Genomic DNA, 23,594 nt, shown 5'->3' with positions numbered 1-23,594 from the left:
ACGTATGAGAGGGCAGTGTGTTATAGAACACGTATGAGAGGCAGTATTAGAACATGTATGAGGGCAGTATTAGAACATGTATGAGGGCAGTATTAGAACATGTATGAGGGCAGTATTAGAACATGTATGAGGGCAGTATTAGAACATGTATGAGAGAGCAGTGTGTTATAGAACATGTATGAGAGTGCAGTGTGTATTAGAACATGTATGAGTGCAGTGTGTATTAGAACATGTATGAGTGCAGTGTTATAGAACATACATGTGAGTAGAATGTGCAATAGAACACGTATGACAGAAGGGTGTGCATCAGAACACGTATGACAGGGTGCTGTGTTATAGAACATACATGAGTACTATGTGTGCTAGAACATGTATGTGGAATGTGACAGCTATGTGTTGTGTCACGTGGCAGATGTGGGGTGAGGTCGCCCTGTGCTCCCCCGGGTCATAGTATGGTGCAGTCTCTAGCTGGGCCACCTCTGCACCCCCTTCCTCAGCCCACCCCCGGGGCCGCTGCCGCTTACTCTCTCTCTCCCGCTCCCAGCCGGAGCTGCGGCGCCGCCATCTTTCTTCCTCCTCCCGGGAGCAGCAAGAAGCAGAGACGCTGCAGCAGCTGCTACGGAGCCCGCAGGAGCCAAAACAGCGCGGAGAGCGAAACACGTAAGGGTGAGGCGCATGCGCAATGCAGGGATTCCGTATACTGCGAGTACAACAGTGCAGCCAGCACCGAAGAGTATACGACCGGTGGCTGCAGTGTCAGTCCATCCTTTCTTATCCCTGCAGTACAGCACAGTGTCATCATACAGCACCCAGTGTCCCTGCAGTGTCAGTACATCCCTTCTTATCCCTGCAGTAGAGCACAGTGTCATCATACAGCGCACAGTGTCCCTGCAGTGTCAGTACATCCCTTCTAATCATCACTGCAGTACAGCACAGTGTTATTATACAGCACGCAGTGTCCCTGCAGTGTCAGTACATCCCTTATTATCATCACTGCAGTACAGCACAGTGTTATTATACAGCACCCAGTGTCCCTGCAGTGTCAGTACATCCTTTATTATCATCACTGCAGTACAGCACAGTGTCATTATACAGCACCCAGTGTCCCTGCAGTGTCAGTACATCCCTTATTACCCCTGCAGTACAGCACAGTGTCATTATACAGCACCCAGTGTCCCTGCAGTGTCAGTACATCCCTTCTTATCCCTGCAGTACAGCACAGTGTCATCATACAGCACCCAGTGTCCCTGCAGTGTCAGTACATCCCTTATTATCACTGCAGTACAGCACAGTGTCATCATACAGCACCCAGTGTCCCTGCAGTGTCAGTACATCCCTTATTACCCCTGCAGTACAGCACAGTGTCATCATACAGCACCCAGTGTCCCTGCAGTGTCAGTACATCCCTTATTATCACTGCAGTACAGCACAGTGTCATTATACAGCACACAGTGTCCCTGCAGTGTCAGTACATCCCTTCTAATCATCACTGCAGTACAGCACAGTGTTATTATACAGCACGCAGTGTCCCTGCAGTGTCAGTACATCCCTTATTATCATCACTGCAGTACAGCACAGTGTTATTATACAGCACCCAGTGTCCCTGCAGTGTCAGTACATCCTTTATTATCATCACTGCAGTACAGCACAGTGTCATTATACAGCACCCAGTGTCCCTGCAGTGTCAGTACATCCCTTATTACCCCTGCAGTACAGCACAGTGTCATTATACAGCACCCAGTGTCCCTGCAGTGTCAGTACATCCCTTCTTATCCCTGCAGTACAGCACAGTGTCATCATACAGCACCCAGTGTCCCTGCAGTGTCAGTACATCCCTTATTATCACTGCAGTACAGCACAGTGTCATTATACAGCACACAGTGTCCCTGCAGTGTCAGTACATCCCTTGTTATCATCACTGCAGTACAGCACAGTGTTATTATACAGCACCCAGTGTCTCTGCAGTGTCAGTACATCCCTTCTAATCATCACTGCAGTACAGCACAGTGTCATTATACAGCACCCAGTGTCCCTGCAGTGTCAGTACATCCCTTCTAATCATCACTGCAGTACAGCACAGTGTTATTATACAGCACGCAGTGTCCCTGCAGTGTCAGTACATCCCTTATTATCATCACTGCAGTACAGCACAGTGTTATTATACAGCACACAGTGTCCCTGCAGTGTCAGTACATCCCTTATTATCCCTGCAGTACAGCAGTGTCATTATACAGCACCCAGTGTCCCTGCAGTGTCTGTACATCCCTTCTTATCCCTGCAGTAGAGCACAGTGTCATCATACAGCGCCCAGTGTCCCTGCAGTGTCAGTACATCCCTTATCATCACTGCAGTACAGCACAGTGTCATCATACAGCACACAGTGTCCCTGCAGTGTCAGTACATCCCTTATTACACCTGCAGTACAGCACAGTGTCATCATACAGCACACAGTGTGCCTGCAGTGTCAGTACATCCCTTATTATCACTGCAGTACAGCACAGTGTCATCATACAGCACCCAGTGTCCCTGCAGTGTCAGTACATCCCTTATTACCCCTGCAGTACAGCACAGTGTCATCATACAGCACCCAGTGTCCCTGCAGTGTCAGTACATCCCTTATTATCACTGCAGTACAGCACAGTGTCATTATACAGCACACAGTGTCCCTGCAGTGTCAGTACATCCCTTATTATCATCACTGCAGTACAGCACAGTGTCATTATACAGCACCCAGTGTCCCTGCAGTGTCAGTACATCCCTTCTAATCATCACTGCAGTACAGCACAGTGTTATTATACAGCACGCAGTGTCCCTGCAGTGTCAGTACATCCCTTATTATCATCACTGCAGTACAGCACAGTGTTATTATACAGCACACAGTGTCCCTGCAGTGTCAGGACATCCCTTATTATCCCTGCAGTAGAGCACAGTGTCATCATACAGCGCACAGTGTCCCTGCAGTGTCAGTACATGCCTTATTACCCCTGCAGTACAGCACAGTGTCATCATACAGCACCCAGTGTCCCTGCAGTGTCAGTACATCCCTTCTAATCATCACTGCAGTACAGCACAGTGTTATTATACAGCACGCAGTGTCCCTGCAGTGTCAGTACATCCCTTATTATCATCACTGCAGTACAGCACAGTGTTATTATACAGCACCCAGTGTCCCTGCAGTGTCAGTACATCCTTTATTATCATCACTGCAGTACAGCACAGTGTCATTATACAGCACCCAGTGTCCCTGCAGTGTCAGTACATCCCTTATTACCCATGCAGTACAGCACAGTGTCATTATACAGCACCCAGTGTCCCTGCAGTGTCAGTACATCCCTTCTTATCCCTGCAGTACAGCACAGTGTCATCATACAGCACCCAGTGTCCCTGCAGTGTCAGTACATCCCTTATTATCACTGCAGTACAGCACAGTGTCATCATACAGCACCCAGTGTCCCTGCAGTGTCAGTACATCCCTTATTACCCCTGCAGTACAGCACAGTGTCATCATACAGCACCCAGTGTCCCTGCAGTGTCAGTACATCCCTTATTATCACTGCAGTACAGCACAGTGTCATTATACAGCACACAGTGTCCCTGCAGTGTCAGTACATCCCTTCTAATCATCACTGCAGTACAGCACAGTGTTATTATACAGCACGCAGTGTCCCTGCAGTGTCAGTACATCCCTTATTATCATCACTGCAGTACAGCACAGTGTTATTATACAGCACCCAGTGTCCCTGCAGTGTCAGTACATCCTTTATTATCATCACTGCAGTACAGCACAGTGTCATTATACAGCACCCAGTGTCCCTGCAGTGTCAGTACATCCCTTATTACCCCTGCAGTACAGCACAGTGTCATTATACAGCACCCAGTGTCCCTGCAGTGTCAGTACATCCCTTCTTATCCCTGCAGTACAGCACAGTGTCATCATACAGCACCCAGTGTCCCTGCAGTGTCAGTACATCCCTTATTATCACTGCAGTACAGCACAGTGTCATTATACAGCACACAGTGTCCCTGCAGTGTCAGTACATCCCTTGTTATCATCACTGCAGTACAGCACAGTGTTATTATACAGCACCCAGTGTCTCTGCAGTGTCAGTACATCCCTTCTAATCATCACTGCAGTACAGCACAGTGTCATTATACAGCACCCAGTGTCCCTGCAGTGTCAGTACATCCCTTCTAATCATCACTGCAGTACAGCACAGTGTTATTATACAGCACGCAGTGTCCCTGCAGTGTCAGTACATCCCTTATTATCATCACTGCAGTACAGCACAGTGTTATTATACAGCACACAGTGTCCCTGCAGTGTCAGTACATCCCTTATTATCCCTGCAGTACAGCAGTGTCATTATACAGCACCCAGTGTCCCTGCAGTGTCTGTACATCCCTTCTTATCCCTGCAGTAGAGCACAGTGTCATCATACAGCGCCCAGTGTCCCTGCAGTGTCAGTACATCCCTTATCATCACTGCAGTACAGCACAGTGTCATCATACAGCACACAGTGTCCCTGCAGTGTCAGTACATCCCTTATTACCCCTGCAGTACAGCACAGTGTCATCATACAGCACACAGTGTGCCTGCAGTGTCAGTACATCCCTTATTATCACTGCAGTACAGCACAGTGTCATCATACAGCACCCAGTGTCCCTGCAGTGTCAGTACATCCCTTATTACCCCTGCAGTACAGCACAGTGTCATCATACAGCACCCAGTGTCCCTGCAGTGTCAGTACATCCCTTATTATCACTGCAGTACAGCACAGTGTCATTATACAGCACACAGTGTCCCTGCAGTGTCAGTACATCCCTTATTATCATCACTGCAGTACAGCACAGTGTCATTATACAGCACCCAGTGTCCCTGCAGTGTCAGTACATCCCTTCTAATCATCACTGCAGTACAGCACAGTGTTATTATACAGCACGCAGTGTCCCTGCAGTGTCAGTACATCCCTTATTATCATCACTGCAGTACAGCACAGTGTTATTATACAGCACACAGTGTCCCTGCAGTGTCAGGACATCCCTTATTATCCCTGCAGTACTGCACAGTGTCATTATACAGCACCCAGTGTCCCTGCAGTGTCTGTACATCCCTTATTATCCCTGCAGTACAGCACAGTGTCATTATACAGCACCCAGTGTCCCTGCAGTGTCAGTACATCCTTTATTATCATCACTGCAGTACAGCACAGTGTCATTATACAGCACCCAGTGTCCCTGCAGTGTCTGTACATCCCTTATTATCCCTGCAGTACAGCACAGTGTCATTATACAGCGCCCAGTGTCCCTGCAGTATCAGTACATCCCTTATTATCATCACTGCAGTACAGCACAGTGTCATTATACAGCACCCAGTGTCCCTGCAGTGTCAGTACATCCTTTATTATCATCACTGCAGTACAGCACAGTGTCATTATACAGCACCCAGTGTCCCTGCAGTGTCAGTACATCCCTTATTACCCCTGCAGTACAGCACAGTGTCATTATACAGCACCCAGTGTCCCTACAGTGTCAGTACATCCCTTATTACCCCTGCAGTACAGCACAGTGTCATCATACAGCACCCAGTGTCCCTGCAGTGTCAGTACATCCCTTATTATCACTGCAGTACAGCACAGTGTCATTATACAGCACACAGTGTCCCTGCAGTGTCAGTACATCCCTTATTATCATCACTGCAGTACAGCACAGTGTTATTATACAGCACCCAGTGTCTCTGCAGTGTCAGTACATCCCTTCTAATCATCACTGCAGTACAGCAGAGTGTTATTATACAGCACGCAGTGTCCCTGCAGTGTCAGTACATCCCTTATTATCATCACTGCAGTACAGCACAGTGTCATTATACAGCACCCAGTGTCCCTGCAGTGTCAGTACATCCCTTCTAATCATCACTGCAGTACAGCACAGTGTTATTATACAGCACGCAGTGTCCCTGCAGTGTCAGTACATCCCTTATTATCATCATTGCAGTACAGCACAGTGTTATTATACAGCACACAGTGTCCCTGCAGTGTCAGTACATCCCTTATTATCCCTGCAGTACAGCACAGTGTCATTATACAGCACCCAGTGTCCCTGCAGTGTCTGTACATCCCTTATTATCCCTGCAGTACAGCACAGTGTCATTATACAGCGCCCAGTGTCCCTGCAGTATCAGTACATCCCTTATTATCATCACTGCAGTACAGCACAGTGTCATTATACAGCGCCCAGTGTCCCTGCAGTGTCAGTACATCCTTTATTATCATCACTGCAGTACAGCACAGTGTCATTATACAGCACCCAGTGTCCCTGCAGTGTCAGTACATCCCTTATTACCCCTGCAGTACAGCACAGTGTCATTATACAGCACCCAGTGTCCCTGCAGTGTCAGTACATCCCTTATTATCCCTGCAGTACAGCACAGTGTCATTATACAGCGCCCAGTGTCCCTGCAGTATCAGTACATCCCTTATTATCATCACTGCAGTACAGCACAGTGTTATTATACAGCACCCAGTGTCCCTGCAGTGTCAGTACATCCCTTATTATCATCACTGCAGTACAGCACAGTGTCATTATACAGCGCCCAGTGTCCCTGCAGTGTCAGTACATCCCTTATTATCACTGCAGTACAGCACAGTGTCATTATACAGCACACAGTGTCCCTGCAGTGTCAGTACATCCCTTATTATCATCACTGCAGTACAGCACAGTGTTATTATACAGCACCCAGTGTCTCTGCAGTGTCAGTACATCCCTTCTAATCATCACTGCAGTACAGCAGAGTGTTATTATACAGCACGCAGTGTCCCTGCAGTGTCAGTACATCCCTTATTATCATCACTGCAGTACAGCACAGTGTCATTATACAGCACCCAGTGTCCCTGCAGTGTCAGTACATCCCTTCTAATCATCACTGCAGTACAGCACAGTGTTATTATACAGCACGCAGTGTCCCTGCAGTGTCAGTACATCCCTTATTATCATCACTGCAGTACAGCACAGTGTTATTATACAGCACACAGTGTCCCTGCAGTGTCAGTACATCCCTTATTATCCCTGCAGTACAGCACAGTGTCATTATACAGCACCCAGTGTCCCTGCAGTGTCTGTACATCCCTTATTATCCCTGCAGTACAGCACAGTGTCATTATACAGCGCCCAGTGTCCCTGCAGTATCAGTACATCCCTTATTATCATCACTGCAGTACAGCACAGTGTCATTATACAGCACCCAGTGTCCCTGCAGTGTCAGTACATCCTTTATTATCATCACTGCAGTACAGCACAGTGTCATTATACAGCACCCAGTGTCCCTGCAGTGTCAGTACATCCCTTATTACCCCTGCAGTACAGCACAGTGTCATTATACAGCACCCAGTGTCCCTGCAGTGTCAGTACATCCCTTATTATCCCTGCAGTACAGCACAGTGTCATTATACAGCGCCCAGTGTCCCTGCAGTATCAGTACATCCCTTATTATCATCACTGCAGTACAGCACAGTGTTATTATACAGCACCCAGTGTCCCTGCAGTGTCAGTACATCCCTTATTATCATCACTGCAGTACAGCACAGTGTCATTATACAGCGCCCAGTGTCCCTGCAGTGTCAGTACATCCCTTTTTATCACTGCAGTACAGCACAGTGTTATTATACAGCACCCAGTGTCCCTGCAGTGTCAGTACATCCCTTATTATCCCTGCAGTACAGCACAGTGTCATTATACAGCACGCAGTGTCCCTGCAGTGTCAGTACATCCCTTCTTATCCCTACAGTACAGCACAGTGTTATTATACAGCACGCAGTGTCCCTGCAGTGTCAGTACATCCCTTATTATCAGTCGGGACGTTTTAAGAGATGGGGAAGGCAGTCATGCATCTGGCTCCTCTCCTAAAGATAGCCCAGGCACTGGCACACTGCAGTACAGCACAGACCCGTCCCAGAGTCTTTGCTATATCCTGTGCAATCTTTCTGAAGACATCGCCGCACAGGCATAGTGGTGAATCTATCCAGCACCCGTTATAGATATACCCATTTCCCGCACCCGTTATAGATATACCCATTTCCAGCACCCGTTATAGATATACCCATTTCCAGCACCCGTTATAGATATACCCATTTCCCGCACCCGTTATAGATATACCCATTTCCCGCACCCGTTATAGATATACCCATTTCTGTGCAGGGGAGAGCTCAGGGTTTTAAATTTGAGATTATTTGCCTATTTCTCCAAATATTCACAGTATGAGGGGAAGAAGGGACAGTCCCAGCAAATAATTCTATCAATACTACCCTCTGGTGGACTCAGAAAGGAATTGCCAGCCCTTTACTGAAGGATCAAGTACTTTATTAATATCCTCAGCATACCCTTCGCTCAGCTTTCATTATTACCCACAAAGAGTAGAACACTACTATCCATCATGCAACAAAGTGCTTACAAAGTAAAAAAAAAAAACAAAGGAACTCATTCAGGGGATATTTAATACCTGACACATTGCAAACACCTGTACTCCAGCCTCCGCCCCAAGCATCTACTGAGTCTGTATGTATGTATGTATGTATGTATGTATGTATGTTATGTAAGTAAGGTGTGTGTATGTAAGGTTGGTAGTTTTGTGTGTAAGGTAGGTAGGTATATACAGTCAGGTGCATAAATATTGGGACATTGACAGAATTTTCATATTTCGGCCTCTATTCACCACCACAATGGCTTTGAAATGAAACAAACAAGATGTGCTTTAACTGCAGACTTTCAGATTTAATTTGAGGGTAATTACATCCAAATCAGGTGAACGGTGTAGGAATTACAACGGTTTCTATATGTGCCTCCCACTTTTTAAGGGGCCAAAAGTAATGGGACTATCAACTCAAAAGCTATTTCATGGACAGGTGTGGGTTATGTATGTATGTATGTATGTATGTATGTATGTATGTATGTATGTATGTATGATGGTAATGTAATGTATGTATGTATGTAAGGTTATTTATGTATGTAAGGTAAGGTAAGGTACTCTATGTATGTATGGTAATGTATGTATATATGTAAGGTTATGTATGTATGTAAGGTAATGTAATGTATTTATGTATGGTAATGTATGCATGTATGTATGTAAGGTAATGTATGTAAGGTAAGGTAGTGTATGAATGTAAGTAAAGTATGTATGTAAGGTAATGTATGTACTGTATTGTATGTAAGGTTATGTATGTATGTACGTATGTAAGTAAGGTATGTATGTTTGTAAGGTAAAGTATGTATGTAAGGTAATGTATGTATGTATATAAGGTTATGTATGTATGTATGTATGGTAAGGTATTGTATGTATGTAAGGTAAAGTAGTGTATGTATGTAAGTAATGTATGTATGTAAAGTAATGTGTGTATATATGTAAGTTTATGTATGCATGTATGTAAGTAAGGTTATGTATGTAAGGTAAGGTATGTATGTATGTATGTAAGTAAGGTAATGTATTTAAGTAAGGTATGTATGCATGTATGTATGTATGATAATGTAAGTAAGTAAGGTATGTATGTAAGGTAATGTATGTGTGTATGTAAGGTTATGTATGTAAGGTAATCTATGTATGTATGTAAGGTTATGTATGTATGTAAGGTAATGTAATGTATGTTTGTATTTAAGATAATGTATGTATGTAAGGTAATGTATGTATGTAAGGTATGTATGTATGTAATGTAATGTAATGTATGTATGTAAGGTTATGTATGTAAGGTTATGTATGTATGTAAGGTTAGGTAATGTATGTAAGTAAGATATGTATGTAAGGTTATGTATGTAAGGTTATGTATGTATGTAAGGTAGGTAAGTAAGGGTATGTATGTAGCGTAAGGTTATGTATGTATGTATGTATATAAGGTATGTAAGTAAGGTTATGTATGTATGTCATACTTACCTACTTTGCTGGGCAGCTTTCCGGGAGCAGCAGGAGGGGGACCTGCTGCTCTCCTCTTCGGGGGGCGGGGCCAGACGATAGACGGCATTAGGCCCCACCCCCTTTACAGAAAACCCCCGTGATTCGCGGGTCCGTGAGGAGGGGGCGGGGCTAAATGATGCGATTTGCCTAATTTAGCCCCGCCCCTTCCCGATAATTTCAGGTAAAATCTCCCCATCCTGCCCACTTTTCTAGGAAGTGGGCGGGATACGGAAGATATGCCTACTCTTCCGGGATCGCGGGGGGTTACCCGAAAAATCGGGAGCCTCCCGCGATTCCCGGGAGAGTAGGCATGTATGATGTATGTATATAAGGTATGTATGTAAGGTAATGTATGTATGTATATAAGGTATGTATGTAAGGTTATGTATGTATATAAGGTAATCAATGTAAGGTAATGTATGTATGTAATGTAAGGTAATGTATGTAAGGTTATGTATGTATTTAAGGTAAGGTTATGTATGTAAGGTAATGTATGTATGTAAGGTAAGGTTATGTATGTATGTATGTAAGTAAGGTAATGTATGTAAGGTAAGGTAATGTATGTATCTATGTAAGCAAGGTATGTATGTATGTAAGGTAATGTATGTATGTATGTAAGGTAAGGTTATGTATGTATGTAAGTAAGGTAATGTATGTATCTATGTAAGTAAGGTATGTATGTATGTAAGGTATGGTAATGTATGTATGTATGGTAATGTATGTATGGGGTATTTATCTATGGAATGGCTTATGAAACATAAATAATAACTTGTGTATAAATAAGTCTCTGGGGTATATTTACTAAAGTGAGGGTTTTTAGAAGTGGAGATGTTGCCCATAGCAACCAGCCAGATTCTGCTTAACATTTATCTAGCACCTTCAAGAAGATCATAGCTAGAATCTGATTAGTTGCTATGGGCAACATCTCCACTTCTAAAAACCCGCACTTTAGTAAATTTACCCCTCTGTGTATGGGGTATGAGAGGAGGCCCCGCACTCGTCCTGTGTTATTGTAAAGAAAAATAATTTTTTAATTTAAAATAAATTCTCATAATGAATCTCTTACCCAATGTAGGAGATTCATTATGAGAATTTATTGTCATATATGGCAGATTAGGACATTGGACATACACTATACTACAGTGGTCTCCAACCTGTAGCTCGCGAGCTACCGGTAGCTCGCGGTCTTAATTCTGGTAGCTCGTCTGCCGAGTAAACTAGGAGGCAGTGACCTCTGACGCGTGCTGCCGTGTGGTGTCGATGCCATGGGTGGAGCCACAGGGAAATACAATTGGGCTCTAAACGGATGCACAGAGATGGTGCGCCTTATGGGAGTGTTGTTTAAGACATTTGTGTTTAGACTCAGAGACGCTCAACTGCGCACAGGAGGCCATAGTCGAACGAAGGATCTGCACCTGCCGTAGGGTTGGTGCAATTTTCGATGATGCATCCGATGGTGGCATCTAAAGATGAACCAGGCGGTATTTCAGCATCTTAGGACACTGACAGTGGTGATCTCAGTCCGTGAAGTAACTATAAGGTATGCCTGAGATTGCATCCACGCAATACAGTCAGTGAGATTGTCTCCACGCAGTACAGTCAGTGAGATTGCTGGCACGCAGTACAGTCAGTGAGATTGCATCCACGCAGTACAGTCAGTGAGATTGTCTCCACGTAGTACAGTCAGTGAGATTGTTGCCACGCAGTACAGTCAGTGAGATTTCATCCATGCAGTACAGTCAGTGAGATTGTCGCCACGCAGTACAGTCAGTGAGATTGTCGCCACGCAGTACAGTCAGTGAGATTGTCGCTACGCAGTACAGTCAGCAGTGGCAAACGCAGGATTTTTAAGGGGGGGTTTCCATATTATATATATATATATATATATATATATACACAGCATACATACTGTACTGTACACACAAGCTTGCATGCATCCACACATAGCAAACATACACACAGCATACATACATTTACATTCATTCACACATAGCACACATACACACACACATAGCAAACATACACACAGCATACATACATTCATTCACACATAGCAAATATACACACAGCATACATACTGTACTGTACACACAAGCTTGCATGCATTCACACAGCATACATACACACACACAGCAAACATACACACAGCATACATACATACATTCACACAGCATACATACTGTACTGTACACACAAGCTTGCATGCATTCACACATAGCATACATACACACACACATAGCAAACATACACACAGCATACATACATACGTACATACATACATTCATTCACACATAGCATACATACACACACAGAATATACACACACACATACAGCATATAGTACTTATATAAATCCAGGGCTGAGGAGGAGGAGCTCACGGCCGCGGCTACCCTAGCAGATAGTATGCTGCACATGTTAGCTCCTGGTTGTCCATGGTGAGGCATGTTATCTGTAACTATAGGAAAGCTAATTAAAAATTCACAGAATAATAAATAATATCATCTATCATCTATATCAGGGGTGGGGAACCGTTTTTCTGCCAGGCCATTTTGCTATATATAACAGTACTTGCAGGCCTGGTCCAGGCCACGCCCCCTTTGTGTGATGTCACATGGGGCGGGACCACCATCGCGTGATTACAGCAATGTCCGGAGCATCCTGGGGAGCTGTAAGGGCAGCGGTGTGACCGTCTGAAGCATCCTAAGGATACTCCAGGTGGTACTGTTGCATAGATTCTGGCTGCAGGGTGACATTCTAGGCACCCTGCTAGCCAGATGAGGCCAGCAGAAAAAAGCTCAGAGGGCCAGACCAAATGATTCCGCAGGCCTTATACGGCCCCCGGGCCTGAGGCTCCCCAACCCTGATCTATATAAATAAAATAGTGAACAAGAATGTTATTGGGAAAAGCGCAGCACAAATGCATTATAGTAAATCTAGAATATTGTTGTCTCGTCCTCGCTCTCTAGCTAAACATCGTTTTCTGCTCATTCCTCCTCTTCCAGGAATACCATCTTGATATATCCTGCCTCCGCCAGCAGTTATGGCGGCGCGACAAAACCGTGAGCATCGTCTGCCGCTTCAAGCTGCTCCTCTGCCTGCTGACGCACGTCGTCTTCTAGATGTAGTTGGCGGCCGTGTCCTATAACAGCTGGTCTGTATGACATATCATAGGAGCATTTACATTTTTAATTTTTCAATAAGAATTTGTATATGTATTGTGCAATGGCAATTTTAAATAATATCTAATTTTTAAAACAAGTATATACAGTATAGGGAAACGGTATAGGGAATCAGTCCCTCACAGCAACCCAGCACATAGCGTGTGCTGAGCTGCAGTGGGAGACTGCTCGTGGTTGCTGACCAGCAGCCACAGCAGTCTCCTATGCCTGTGGGGGGAGTGGTCCCCCACCGCCCCCCCCTCCTCACCCCCCCCCCCCCCCCCTTCGCGCTGCAAAACTTTTTTTTTTCGGGAAGGGGGCATGGCCACGCCTACCGCAATTATGCCACGCCCCCTGTTACCCGGGCCAACCGCACCTCTTGGCGGGCCTGCCGGCAAGCAGTGTAGTCAGTGAGAGTGCCGGCACGCAGTATAGTCAGCGAGAGTGCCGGCACGCAGTATAGTCAGCGAGAGTGCCGGCACGCAGTATAGTCAGCGAGAGTGCCGGCAAGCAGTATAGTCAGTGAGAGTGCCGGCACGCAGTATAGTCAGTGAGAGTGCCGGCACGCAGTATAGTCAGTGAGAGTGCCGGCACGCAGTATAATCAGTGAGAGTGCCGGCATGCAGTATAATCAGTGAGAGTGCCGGCACGCAGTATAGTTAGTGAGAGTGCCGGCAAGCAGTATAGTCAGTAAGAGTGCCGGCAAGCAGTATAATCAGTGAGAGTGTCGGCACATAGTATAGTTAGTAAGCGTGTCGGCATACAGTATAGTTAGTGAGAGTGTCGGCATGCAGTATATATAGTGAGATCGCCAGCATACAGTATAACTACAAGAAGACAGAAGAAAGAATGAACTGTCCCATGTGGTGCACTAAATAATGTATTACAACATAACTTTTATTACCATAAGTAATATCGCCATGTGTCAAGTGTAAGAAAAAGCGAAAATTATTTAAACGGGTAGAAAAATTGTGTTAAAAGTCTGAACGTGATTAAAGAGTATTACAGCGCACTACCACCTCCCCCTAATGTCTCAACAAGGCAATTCTGTGGCATTCCTATATTTGTAGTTGTCATTAGTGTGCTTATATCTGATATAGTATTATAAATAATAGGATCCTATATGAAGCAGTCAGGTGACATACATATAATATGTGCAATCTACAGATTTATTCCATCATATTCATCATCTAGATTATTTAGGATACCACCAAATATCAATTGACATCAGACAACGATCAGATATCTTTGTCTGATCGTGCTGGATGATCATTAGCGAACATCCAGTACATGCTCCATTCCCCCAACTACTATAACGTCTCTATAGTAACCAGGCTAACCCAGTTGTTATCGATCATCCGTGCCTGCACCTCGTTGGGCCGTTTGAGGGGGCAAATAAACATAGATTTAAACAATATTGCTATCCTTTAAATTGACTAAGAAATCTGACCGGTATATGCACCATTAGATTTTCAATCACAAATAATGTAAAAATAATCTAATAGGGAGAACTTAATTTTCCAAATCCTGGAGGTGTATATCTACCTACCCTTCAACATTAGGGGGTAGTTCCTATTTATTGCTGGTACTATTTAAGTGAGTATTTTGAATCCCCTATGGGGCAATGTCAGTATGTTTAAATATATATAAAAGGAACTCAAATTCAGTTTGAGGTGATTGGTTACATCAATAATGTTGGTTTTATACATGAGAGCATACGTATAGACTGCCTATCCTTGTTCCAAGTGTTCATGGGAGATTAATATGCAAATTATCCATTCAGTGCAGCTTGACTACTTACTTCTGCACGCTGTTTATGGATTCCTCCTGTATCAAATATTCAGAATGTTCCCATCTAGGATAACTCTGCAGTCACACCACTGTCTTTTCACAATTCACACTATCACTAGTGGTCAAAACCATCTCTGCATTCATTAGCAGTCTTCAAGATCATTTTGTCTCTATCACATTAGGACATAGTGGAGAGCGACAACGTGTGCCGCAGAACCGACGCGGCTCTATGCTCTAAAGCTTTGTCAAGCCAGTAAAGCATCCTGAGACCATTCATGTGTGAGGTTGCTTCTCAGCCAAGGGAGTGGGATCACTCACAATTTTGCCTAAGAACACAGCCATGAATAAAGAATGGCACCAAAACATCCTCCAAGAGCAACTTCTCCCAACCATCCAAGAACAGTTCGGTGAGGAACAATGCCTTTTCCAGCATGATGGAGCACCTTGCCATAAGGCAAAAGCGATAACTAAGTGGCTCAGGGAACAAAACATCGAAATATCGGGTCCATGGCCAGGAAACTCCCCAGACCTTAATCCCATTGAGAACTTGTGGTCAATCCTCAAGAGGCGGGTGGACAAACAAAAATCCACAAATTCTGACAAACTCCAAGCACTGATTAGGTAAGAATGGGCGTCCATCAGTCAGTAGGTGGCCCAGAAGTTGATTGACAGCATGCCAGGGCGCATTGCAGAGGTCTTGAAAAAGAAGGGTCAACGCTACAAATATTGACTCTTTGCATAAACTTAATGTAATTGTCAATAAAAGCCTTTGACACTTATGAAATGCTGTAATTTTACTTCAGTATGCCATAGTAACATCTGACAAAAAGGTCTAAAAACACTGAAGCAGCAAACTTTGTGAAAACCAATACTTGTGTCATTCTCAAAACTTTTGGCCATGGCTGTAGGTCTATGTACTAAGCCTTGAAAAGTGGGTGGAGATAAAGTACCAACCAATCAGCTCCTGTCACTAGGCTGTGTTTGAATAATGAGTTAGGAGCTGAATGGTTGGTAGTTTATCTCCGTCCACTTTATCTCTCTCCAGGGCTTAGTACATAAACCCCTGTGTAAGTCACGAGTGTCTTCCCCACTGTGGAATCATTTACTGTTGTGATCATTATTGGTAAGCCTGGGGTGTGGGACACTGCCTACAGATGCCGTGTTGTTACAGTGGGCTATACCTGGGAGAGCTTTATGCATCTATATTTACATTGCAAAGTCTGACATTTTCAGTAATGGTTTCCCAAAGGGCAGGAGAGATGTCCATAGAGATAGAAAACTGTCAAAGCATGATGAATACAAGATGCCCAGAAAAGTGCCCATGGGAAGCAGAGAAGGAGCAGGTCTGGCCATGGGGGTCAGATTGGCCCCCGCCACCAGTTAACAGGCCCTCCCCACGCCACGCGGAAGCAGCGGCTGCGGATTTTTGTCACGCCAATTTCCGTGGTGCATCATCGAAGACTTTGTGTGTGTGTAAAACCAGCGGATAAAGACTCTGCCTAACATCACACGTATACTGTGAGTGGTGTTTCGCTGCGTCTGGGATGCAATTAATGCGGCTCAGTCGCGCCGGTTGTCTTTCGCCGTGTGGGGTAATGAGGCTAGGTGGCGGCTTTGATGGAAGGATGGAGCGGTGTGATCACATACAACATGTGTATAGCGGCATTAGCATTCGGTTTCCAGCAGGTGCCGCTGTTGCTTTTGTTTCACGTACATCTCAGAATCAGACCCAATGTGTGGCCCCTTTTGAAGGCTACAGGCTCACTCATGTGGCCCTTGACATTTACGAGACTGCTCATTACTGAGTGATGTGCACTGCCTGATGTGATGTTACTCATTAGCTACACCTGCTTTTAAACTTTGTTGAATATGCAACTTAGCCCGGTGTTTTCTGTCCTTATTTATTGTGTATACATTTTAATTACTGCTGTCATACAAAACTTGTATAAAAACTCTATAAATATGTAACTGAACACATAGCCTATACAGTATGTACATAAATAAAGTACAATACCCCTGTTTGTCCACTAAGTGGCGCAACACAGCCACCCATACACAAATGGAGCAGATTTGACTGCACTTGTGAGGATTTGTGCCACAGGATGGAAAATAAAACTTATATTTCTGCACCTGGGTCTTGAAAACCAATAGCTGAGAATTGCCACATGAGTCGTCCCATCCAATGATTCGCTGTTTTATCAGCAGAATGCTGGAGAACTGTAGAAACCATAAAACTTCATAGGACCACAAGAATTTACCGACTAACCTTATGTGACCTGTGCACCTGATGTGGCAGACTGTATTGTATTAATTGTCCATATAATCTACCACAATGTGATTGTCCATATAATCATCACAATGTGATGTACAACAAGGAAACATGGCTATACAGGATATTTTACATTTAACTAAGGCTTTTAGTATACAATGTGCCAGTTCTTCTACTGCGGATCAGATAGGCCCTATGCTATAATGCTAAACAAGCCAGCTTTAAAATTGTATATTCCCTTTTTTAAAATAGTTTTTGCCTTTAAATTTGAAATTATATTGCTGTGGACCAGGCTGTATTACTTACAATCCAACAATTCTGTAACTATTAAAAATGAATAATGCCGGAATTATGTTTAAATACCTATCGATCGATCTATCTCATATCTATCTATTTATCTATCTATCTATCTATCTATCTATCTATCTATCTATCTATCTATCTATCTATCTCATATTTATCTATCTATCTATCTATCTCATATCAATCTACCTATCTCATATCTATCTATCTATCTATCTATCTATCTATCTATCTATCTATCTATCTATCTATCTATCTATCTATCACATGACACAACCAAGGTGTCCATCAGTGCTTAACGCACGTCCTCCATAGTCAGAGGCATGCCTCTATTAGCTCTCTTTTTGTGCAGCTTACTACCAGTCGTGTGGCCCTGCCCCCAGCTCTGCAAGCAGTATCTGACTATACAGAAGAGAGGCTGAGCTGTTGTTGCCTCATCTTTCATCTCCCTGCAGTCCCAGGGAGCTCCACAAAGCTGGTGAGTGTTAACTTTAAAAATGATTACAATAAACAAAGAAGATGTTTATAAGTTATAAATATCTTCTTTTATTATTCTAATCATTTTTCTATTAAATCTCAGGAGTATGACAGGGGAGGCTCTGCCTCCCCTGCCTGCCCTGACTGCACGGTCCTGCTGCACATGGGTCTGCTGGACTTGCGGCCAAAGCAGTACAAATGGGTTAGGCAGCAGTGTTACCCTTCTTATCATATAGAGGAAATGAACATTTTATATAGTGGAAAATGTGAAATTGCAGATTTCTGTCCTATACATTACTGTGGTTTTTTGTTTTGTTTTTTTTTTAAACTCCATTTCTCTGGTTTTAATTGTACTGAAATCAATGGATTTTAATTTATTAGCAATAAAGATGAAATGATTTAGGGCCTGATTCAGACCCACTCGCGAGCGGCTGTCCGCTCGCAAGTGGGTCGATGTTATGCACTGAGCATGCGCACGACGGAGGGAGCTCCGTCGTGCGCATGCACCAGACGCGACGAGCGAAGGAAAGTCCTTCGCTCGTTGTGTCTGATCAAAGGGGGCGTGCTGTCGATGTTGATTGACAGCACGCCCCCTTTGGTGGGCGTGCCGGGGGCGTGCCTCCCTGACGGGGGCGTTCCCACGGGAACGCCTCCCGTCAGAAGCCGGCCCACTGACATCACTGATAGAGCCAAAATCACTCCGGAGCTTGCGGTTGAAAACCTCAACCGCAGGCTCCGGCTCGCAGTTTCGATGGCCGCGATGGTCAATACCATCGCGGCCATCAAAATGCACGCTCGTATAGGCTGTGGGTGGTGACCCACAGCTATACGAGCGTCCAGGAGGACGCTCCATTTTCATGGAGGGCGGCCCTCATTCAGAGCGTGCGCTCTGCTCAGAGCGTACGGCTCTGAATGAGGGCCTTAATTTGAAGTTTTGAACATAATACACATTATTATTGGCCGTCGGTGCAGAGTATTGTGAAACTTTGTTCTTCTGTGTTTGTACTTGACTATTACGCTGCCAGAAATTCCTGTACACTTATAAAGATCTCATTTAACACTTCATTTATTAAACTACCAGTGAAATGTTTGACATCCTTCTCTATCTTCAAGCTGAAGTCATTGGCTTGTCCTCCTGCAACCTTTACTAAGCAAATGCAGGGTCTGACGCTCAGTCGGACACAGTGGAGCAGATATTTTGTTCCGTGCATGCACCTATGTCGCACTACGCACGCGCCCAGTTGCGATCGAGGCGTACAGGATACGCTCGTTCCCAGAAATGTCTTGAAAATGTAGTGGGCGTTACTGGTGACGGCGACTTTAGCGGACGCCAGGATAGGAAAGGGCAGGGCCACTCCTTAGCCCGCCTCTGAGGCTGACCGTGGGCGTCTCAGTCCTCGCACATTCGGGCGCAGAGCTGTACGACAGGGAAGGGCTTTTTGCATAAAGTCGCAGATGTGCGACCACCAAAAGATGCAGATGCAGGCGCAGCGGCGTACAGCTCACAATCACGCCCTAAGTGTATAAAATCTGCGGAACCGCTGGGCGTTTTTGTGTGTGCACGTGCGCCTACTCATCCAATGCCCCCATTACAGTGCGTCCGCCCATTTCAGTCTTTGAAGACAATTCATAAAACCATTCTGTGCCTAGTTCTGATGGTTGGTGGATGCTCTGAAAACCTTGGCCCTCATTCAGAGCCGTTCGCTATTTGCGGTCGTTCGTTTAAAAACAAGGGGTGGCTATTCAAATGATCCGTACGCACATTGCAGTCTGTTCACACCTCTAAGTCTGAACGAACGAGCAAAACATACGCTCGTTTATTTGTTAAAAACGCCCCCTGGCCGCTCGCACCATACGTCATGTCCGCTATTTATTAGATTAATCGAGTACATCGACCAGCGTATGAACTGCTCGCTATTCTTGTGGTTGGTGTTTGCTACCACAAATTTGCGAGCAGTTCTGGCTATAAAATAACCCAGTGACGTGGACAATGACGCTGCTGTTTTAAATATACACACCCATAAAACGCCCGTTTTGACCTTTAAGCACGCCTGCGTTCGGATCTCCACTCCCCATTTTCAAGCACCTTCCCCTGTTACCACCCACATACGCCTCATTCTGTCACTCAAAATAGCAGGCACTCGCAATATAGCGTACAAACGATTTTCGGCCGCACTGACTGGTTCGCGCATGCGTACTAAAAACCGTACGCATGCGCAGATGTGCAAACATCGCTCGGAACGAGCGTACTGCCGCTAACGAGCGGCTCTGAATGAGGGCCCTTATTTGATGGGAACAGTAATGTCCAACTTGAGGTCCATTCCCCTTCATTTATTGTAACTTATATAATAAAAAGTGGAGATAACTATTTACATTATCTGCTTATCGCACTGATGGAAAATATTTAATCACGTAATTTACTTAGAACTGAGGCAGATATATATATATATATATATATATATATATATATATGCATATATGTGTGTTTGTGTGTGCATGTGTATATATAAATACATATATAAATAATATAAATATGTCTATCTTAGTCAAGTATTTTAAATAATATAGCATTATTGCATTATTTTCTCATAAGCCTCATTTATCTCTTAATTAAATGCATATATTAATCAAGCTGATACATCAAGATATATTAAATGTGTCATGTTATGTATTTGAAGCTTTTTATTACTTTGGTGAACGCACTTCTATAAATGTGTCCTCCTATAGATGCACTTGAGGAAGTTGCAAAATGTATCCTAGTAGGGGCTGAACGGCTCCTCTCCGAGCCCCACAGAATAAGGTTAGGGACCTGGGGATGCTGCTGGAGCATCAGGGCCCACTGCATAGACAGATCATCCATTAGGCAACCTAGGCTTCCACCTACAGACAACTCAACAAATGGAGGCTACTTCTGTGTATGTGCATCAGTTGCACTTGCTTTCTGTGCATGCACTTATCAGCATCTGAGAGTGCTACAGGCAGGGCTAGATTAACAATGGGACAGCTGGGACCACAACCCCAGACCCATCATCATGACAGCAAGCAGCATAGGAGGATGAGGGTCTGATGAGAAGATTTAATCTGAGGTGTATGCTGTATAATACCAAGTTGAGTGAATGCACAAGTATGAGTGACTATATTGACAAAATGATGTCTATATCCCAGCAGTTAATGTCTGTAGGAGTCCAAGTCGATTACAATGAGATTGCAATGACAATGCTACAGAATTTAAGGCCTGAATTTGATTTCCTGGTAGTAGCGTTAGAAGCTAACACAGCCAAGCTATCAACAGAGGGGGTGATTCAGTACTGGATGGAATTGCAAAGCTGCACGCAAGCAGCTTTGCAATTCCGTCCTTGCAAATTTGCAAATGCAGCAGGAGTTGTCTACTTGCATGCAATGCTGAATTAGCCCCAGAGATCATTTAGACAAACCTGTTGCAGTTACAAGAATGTGTGCCAGTTGTGTTAAAATATGAGTACTGCATTACACTATAAAAGTGAGAAGCCCAGAAAATTCAAATACAAGTGTCATAAAGTAGGACAAAAGCATTTGAATGTAATTAAAAATGTAATAAAAAATGTGAATGCTACTCAAAGATGAGTCACAGAAAAGATTGCTAGTATATTGACTCAGGTGCTACAAGACATTTCAGTTGTAAAAAAGAGTGGTTCACTATATTTAACACGTGTAACCCTACAACAACCAAAGGAATACAAAATGCTTACAGAAACAGAAGTTGAGACAGTAAACTACCCATTTAAAAACAGGGAATAAAACCACAGGGAAAAAAGTCACATAAGTTAAAATGTTCCTATATGTACCAGATATGGGGACAAACCTCATAGCCATAAGTATCCTAGAGCAAAGAAGCTACAGAGTCCAGTTTGCAAAAAGAAAATGCATTGTTCAGAACAAGGGACTGTAATAGCAGCAGGTGGCTGTTGCCATCAATTATTTGTTCTTGACACACAACAATGTTATGCGATGATGGCCTCTAGCTTGCAGTCAATGGAACTCTGGATTGGAAGGTTAGGTCACCTTGGATCTGACAATATGACAGTGTCCAGAAACTACTTGATGAGATGGTTACAGGAATACCAGTGACTGATACAGAAACCCCATGTGTGTAAGCTGTATTACATTCAAGCAAAGCTATTATCCATTTCCAAAATCAGCAAGCATACCTGAAGCACCCCTGGAATTAGTGCATACAGATGTGTGTGGTCCGATAGAGATTAGTTCAATAAGTGGATACACATAGGGCCTGATTCAGAGCCGGATGCTCTGAAAGAGCGCTCGCTCTGAATCAGGGCATTTTTATTTATTTTTTTTGTGCGACCTACTGGCCACTCGCATAGCTGTGGGTGACCACCCACAGCTATTGCGAGCGGCCAGGTGATGGTCGCGATGGTCTCGACCATCGGGACTTGCGATGAGACCCTTGTGGTAGGGTCTCATTCCCGCAAGCCCCAGTGAGCTTTCGGCTCTATTAGAGCCGGAAGCTCACCCACTAACATCACTCGGGCCATTCGGGAACGCCTCCGTTTGGCCAGCCACCCCCCCTGCCCACCTCCAGGGGCAAGCTGTCGACAGCTGCCCCCTTTTGGTGCGAGACCCAGAGCAATGGAGCGCCCATCGCTAGCCGGGTCTCGCGCATGCGCACGTCGGAGCCGGCTCCGGTGTGCGCATGCGCAGTGGCCAAACATCGACCCGCTCGCGAGCGCTATGCAGAGTAGTATGGTGACAGCAGAGAGCAGTAGCAGAATAGTATGGTGACAACAGATAGTAGTAGCAGAGTAATATGGTGACAGCAGATAGTAGTAGCAGAGTAGTATGGAGACAGCAGATAGTAGTAGCAGAGTAGTATGGTGACAGCAGATAGCAGTAGCAGAGTAGTATGAAGACAGCAGATAGTAGCAGAGTAGTATGGTGACAGCAGATAGTAGTAGCAGAGTAGTATGGAGACAGCAGATAGTAGTAGCAGAGTAGTATGGTGACAGCAGATAGTAGTAGCAGGGTAGTAGCAGAGTAGTATGGTGACAGCAGATAGTAGTGGCAGAGTAGTATGGAGACACCAGATAGTAGTAGCTGAGTAATTGAGTAATAGGGTGACAGCAGATAGTAGTAGCAGAGTATCAGGGTTGACAGCAGATAGTAGTAGCAGAGTAGTATGGTGCCAGCAGATAGTAGTAGCAGAGTAGTAGGGTGACAGCAGATAGTAGTAGCAGAGTAGTAGGGTGACAGCAGCTAGTAGTAGCAGAGTAGTAGGGTGACAGCAGATAGTAGGAAAGTAGAAGGGTGACAGCAGATAGCAGTAGCAGAATAGTATGGTGACAGCAGATAGTAGTAGCAGAGTAGTATGGTGACAGCAGATAGTAGTAGAGGGTAGTAGCAGAGTAGTATGGTGACAGCAGATAGTAGTGGCAGAGTAGTATGGAGACAGCAGGTAGTAGTAGCCGAGTAATAGGGTGACAGCAGATAGTAGTAGCAGAGTAGAATGGTGACAGCAGATAGTAGTAGCAGAGTAGAATGGTGACAGCAGATAGTAGTAGCAGAGTAGTATGGTGAGTACAGTAGCAGAGTAGAATGATGACAGCAGATAGTAGTAGCAGAGTAGTATGGTGACAGCAGATAGTAGTAGCAGAGTAGTATGGTGACA

General features: G+C 44.5%; 1 protein-coding gene and 1 long non-coding RNA gene across 2 annotated transcripts in view; one reads left to right on the top strand and one right to left on the bottom strand.

The window, feature by feature from the left end:
• Nucleotides 1–794, bottom strand: part of RABL6 (RAB, member RAS oncogene family like 6) — a 53,706-nt gene extending 52,912 nt beyond the window's left edge. Inside the window, exon 1 of the mRNA XM_088459196.1 lies at nucleotides 525–794. The gene's annotated coding sequence lies outside the window, so the exon portion shown is untranslated. The remainder of the gene's footprint in view (nucleotides 1–524) is intronic.
• LOC148474050 (uncharacterized) lies at nucleotides 453–15,572 on the top strand. The gene is made up of 3 exons (XR_015872926.1): nucleotides 453–660; nucleotides 12,937–13,085; nucleotides 15,066–15,572. It is a non-coding gene; the product is annotated as an uncharacterized LOC148474050 (long non-coding RNA).
• Nucleotides 15,573–23,594: the final 8,022 nt, after the last annotated feature.

This window comes from Taudactylus pleione, unplaced genomic scaffold, assembly GCF_031769625.1.
Source record: "Taudactylus pleione unplaced genomic scaffold, aTauple2 ptg000897l, whole genome shotgun sequence".
Classification (NCBI taxonomy): Eukaryota; Metazoa; Chordata; class Amphibia; order Anura; family Myobatrachidae; genus Taudactylus; species Taudactylus pleione.
The sequence above is the reverse complement of the archived record's forward strand: the minus strand, read 5'-3'. Positions and strand labels throughout refer to the sequence as shown.